Raw genomic sequence first — 5,552 nt, 5'->3', positions numbered from 1 at the left:
AGTCAGGGACAGCGATAATTGTATGGAAGATCTGGAGGCACTGCTTGTAGGATACAAGATGTACTATCATCACAGTCCACAAAAACATTCAACATACGTTCGACCAAGAGGAGTTATCACACCGGTGAGGCCAACAAAAGAAACAAAGTCGTTCCCCTATAGTGAAAGGTTCGCTGGAAGGCCATGCGAGGATCTAAATTCACTTAGGAATACAAAAGATCAAATAAAACTTCTATCTGTAGCGTAGTATCAATTCTGCTTAAACTCTAATTTCGGGACGAAATTCCCTCTAACGGGGGATGATGTGACAACCCGATATTTCAAGACGATATGTTGGGACGCAAGTCAAATTTAGGTCAAAATTTAACTTTCCTAAAATCCTATTTGGGTTAAATAAAGTAGTAGGAATCATTTCAAGGTTTTCGTACATAAAAAGAACGTCCAAATCTGACTTCGGATGAGGAAGTTATGAATTTTTGAAGAAATTCCTTAATCACGTCATTTTAATAAATAAATAATAAAAATAATTTCGGAATTTGCCAAAGGAATCTAAACGAAAGTTGTAGATCTTGGTCTCACCTTCGCGTGGATATAAAGAACGTCAAAAGCGGAGTTCGTATGAGGGAGATATGAATTTTTGAAGTTTATTTAAAATAAATATAAATTTAATTATAAACTTCCGGTATTATCCGAAGGGGAGTCATCGGATAGGACCGAAGTACGCCCTGCGTACTGAGATCAAGGGCCTCGGATCGTCCACGTCGCCCTATCCGAGGTGTCCGACCCGTCCGAAGCGTCTGACCCGTCCGACCCGCTGTCCCATCCGACCCGCCGTCCCATCCGACCCGCGTACCCAGCAACCCGTCCCATCCGAAGCCGAGGCAGTCGAGGCTTCGGTCATGCATGACGTACGCGTACGCGCTGCGTACGAGCATACGCCCCGCGTACGGAGGCGGTTCAGCCTTCCTATAAATAGAATGCGAGAGAATATATACAACTATACTATGAGAATATATACAAATATACTAGAACGATAAACATTTCATCACTTATGCAAGAACACGATAACAAATGTGATCCACTGTATCGGAGCATGCCTTAAATGTCATGGCCCGAGTTGTAGCCAGAATTCTCTTGGAGGGAGAGCGTTGAGTTTGCGTATAGATCTATACTGGATTGACTATCCTACACCTTGCTGCTAGCTACAGCCGGACCTGCAGGTCTGCGGGTGCCAAACGTCATTCCGTTATTACGACCGTTCTTTATGTCGTTGTTACCAGTCGATAGCATGGTGCAATTTATGACATTATACCTTAATATAAATCCGGTTTAAGGTAGTAGTCTTATTATACCAAGCTACAGTGCTACAATGATTTACCCAATACATATTTTAGTGATAATCTCACTTAAGCATTAATGTACAAACTATATTTTAACAAATGATAGTTATACTTGGGTAATTACACACTTTTACAACAGACGAGTTTACAAAACAGTTTAGCCTTGGTAGAAGGTTACTTTTATAGAAAATATAGGATTTTCTGAGAGATTCAAACTTTTACAAACTTATACATTGAGACAGGTTCAAACGTTTTTTACTACAAACATTGACACTAAAATACTTATGAACTCACCAGCTTAATGCTGATAAACTCTTTCAAAATAACTTGTATTCTCAGGTCATCAGTAGACAGGTACCGATACCAGCTTTTGAGATGATGGAGCGCACTCAAGACTCATCATTTTATTATTTTGATTTACGTTATATTTTTGGTGTCTAAAACTGTACAGAACTCGCATGTATTAAGTTTATATATTTAATGCAATGGATGATGTTGTTTGCTTATTTACATTTACTGTGTTGTGATTACCTTACATGACGTCCTCCGCCCCAGAACGTTTCCGCCGTTCTTGGTTTTGGGGTGTGACATGTTACCTGTTGGGCCCTGCCCACTAAGCATACAAACACATACACTTGCAAGAGTCATGGATACATGTAGAACCCTAACATAATAAACCATGGGTCGACATTGGTGCCGTCAGCCCTTTAACCATGGTGAGGAACACTCACCTCTGAATCTGAACAATAGTTGATGAGGTCCCGACTCCGAATCTCAGCTCTAACCAACGCCTAACCAACAAAAGACCAATTCTCAAACATAATCCTAAATACCCAAAATACCCATTAGGTTAAACTGGATCAATTGGTTCAAAAGTCAAGAAAAGACAACTAAGTTGACCGTCACATTGTGGTAGCCCTTTACCACGACGTGGTGTCGAAAATGAAAAAATAGTAACGAAAAACGCCGCCATCACGTCGTGGTAACAGGGTTTTCAGAAGCTTAATGCATTCAACCATTTTATTCGATTCTAAAGGGTCTCCAACTGTAACACCAACAAAAATTAGGTCAAAAATAATTTGTTCAGCAACCATAATTGGGATGTACCAAGTTGTATATATCGTAACAAGGTTTTCAGAAAAATAAAGAACACTAAAATCTGAGTTATAACGATAAAGTTATGACCGATCGAAGATCTGCAACAAAACCAGTAAAACACTATTAAGCATAAAATATGAAATTCCAATAAATACTTTTTAGCCTTAAGTATCTAAATGAAAGTTGTAGATATCATTAAATCGAAAATATACATAAAAAAACCGTCCAAATCTGCTTCGTATTAGGAAGTTATGATTTTTCGAAGTTTCAGATATAGCGGTAGACAGCTAAAAACTCAAAATAGAGATCAAGCGATTTCTAGCCGACACGACCTAAACGAGAATCGAAGAACTCGTCAATAGTAGTAAAACGGTAAAAAGACAGATGAAAACGGACATCGGATGAAGAAGTTATGGATTTTTAACGGACTTTTCCAGTCCCGACTTGTTAAAAATATATTATTAAAAACAACATCAAAATTAGCCGATGAAGTCTAAACGAGAGTTGTAGAGTATATTCTCACCTTCACGTGTATATAAAGAACGTCGAAAATGGAGCTCGTACGCGAAAGTTATGCGTTTTACAAGATCAAGGCACAAAACCTTAGGCAGGTCTGAGGGAACGCCCTACGCTCGGGGCACAGAGCCAGTCCCATCCATCTATCGAGTCAAGAGTACGTAAGCCATGAAGACTCAGGAGAACGCCCTGTGTTCCTATATGGAACGCCCTAAGTTTGTGTGTGTCCCCGACACTATAAAAGGGAGGCTAGGGCTCCGGGTTTGGTTGTTATTCTATCACCATTTCCTCCACCGAACACCTCTCGAGTCCCTCTAAGATTACCTAGAAGCCCCGGTATTATCCCTAGCACACAACGCAAGTCTCGACGCTCCCGAGATTCCCGAGATTCCCGAGAAATCAACTTTTTCCAGTCGAAGTTCTACTCGATTGTTGTCTCAACTTCTTCAAGCTACCACTTCAACTAAGTGAGTTCATACCCCTATCACTATGTTTTTAAATACCTTTTTAAATGCTTTCAGGGGGGAGGGGATACAAGTAAACACAGGTCTAAAATCGTGTGAAACGTCAATCTTGGATATACTTTTCATACTGTTTTTTTTAACTATCTTATGAAGTTATCATCATGCAATATATCTCATAGCACAACTTCACTCTCTTGGGAAAACAACATGCTTTATAATTGAAATATGTTTTGTTTATAAGGTTGCATATTATAGAGTAAACATTTCAACTACAACATTGTGTATTCACAAGAACATATAAATCTCTATTATGTCTTTGTTAATATCATTGAAAAGGATAATCATTTCAGAAACAAATGCATTCATTTTAATACGAGACTTAATTGAGAATTCGTGAGTCGTTCATCTTCAATATACCTATTAAGGTACCGCTGGAAGTCCTGTTTATAACCAGAATCTCCCGTCCAGAGAACGTGACATGTGTGTATCGATCTATACGAGACTAATGAAACCACGTCCTGACTGTTAGCTACAGTCCCCGGGGTGATAAGTGTCATCTCATTTCGCCTAAAGAACGTCGCTACAAGCAAATTATGATAGTACGGTTATAAAAACTCACTGGATAGACAATTATTATGGTATTATGTTTTCACGGGAAAAGTAACTGTTACAGTTCTTTACAGATTCAAACATAATCTTATTATAGTTTTGTTTTATAATAGGACTTCCTTTCACTTTTAGGAAAATAAAGGATTTTCCTAGTTCAAATACATACAGCTTATACAACGATCTTTCATACTCATTTCATACATTTGTTAAAAAATATCGGATTTTCTGGAAAACATACATGAACTTTCGAATGACATTAATTTTCTCAAAACACTACTTATGACCTGACCAACTTAATTGTTGACACTTTTTCTTTGAAATAACTTGTATTATCAGGAAACCGCTAAGCCAGGTTTGCGACAACTTTTTGGGATTAACGCTCCGGTGTTAATAACTTCTTTTGGAACATGACTTTGTATTTAACTTTTGAATATGTAATAGATACAATCATGTAAACTTTACTAAATATATGATATGGTGGTGTGTACTTTCTTTACTATTCAATTGTTATGATATTGAATATGACGTCCTACACCCCCGAACGTTTTCACTGTTTAGGTTTGGGGGTGTGACACCATCTCAGATCTGGTCCATAATACGGTCTAAATGGATAAAATTTCTAACTTTATCCAATAGAACCCTACAAAGTGTATGTATCTCAGCTTTAAGGACAAAAATACTACATAGCTTAAGCGATATTCATTCAGCGCTTAAAGTTTCTTACCCAAAGGCTCTAGAAGAGTTTCTAACACTCAACACATCATAAAAATGAATGCTTTTCATACATGCATGACCAATGCATGTCTTGAACTCATATTAGGTCAAATTTGGTCAAAAGGGCCAAGATTGCGTGCATGGCCTCAAAACTTAATTCTAAGTTAGGTCTAAAGAGCCAAAAGCTCCAAATGGCCTGGAGATTCATAAAGTTGCAAGCTTTATGAGATTCAACCTTCCAAAACAACAAGGCATAGAGAAAAGTGGGAAAAATCCACAGATCTATCAACTAACTCATCAAGATGAAGAATTTATACCTTCTTGAGATGCTTGAGGAAGATAAACTCCTGGACCTACGTTACTTTGGACTCCCAATAAGATTTTCTGCCACCTTCTTCCTTTACAAGCACCAAGCATACATAGTTTGAGGCCAAAAACTCACACAAGGGGTCTAGGCTTTGCAAGGGACGATTTAGAGAGATGGAGGCTGATGGGAGGGGATATGAGAGGTTAGGGAGTTTAAATAGGGCTCAACCATTAAACTTTAAGATTTTCTCCAACAGCCGCCACCACGTCATGGCAAAAAACACCATGCCGTGGTAGGTCATTAAATTCCCACAACTCAAAAGCTTATCACCATGCCGTGGTGAGGCTTCACCACGTCATGGAATTCAAAAGAAAATATTATAAACAATCAAAAATAATTTCATACATAGAATCGAGTGAGACAAATCTCCCCCCAATTGAATCAAACTTCATTGTCCAAATCTGTTGTTCCAAATAACTCCAGATAGTGCTCCCTCAACTCATC

The sequence above is a fragment of the Lactuca serriola genome, chromosome 1, assembly GCF_051521515.1.
Source record: "Lactuca serriola cultivar US96UC23 chromosome 1, Lser_US96UC23_V15, whole genome shotgun sequence".
Lineage (NCBI taxonomy): Eukaryota > Viridiplantae > Streptophyta > Magnoliopsida > Asterales > Asteraceae > Lactuca > Lactuca serriola.
Note: the sequence above shows the minus strand (reverse complement) of the source record.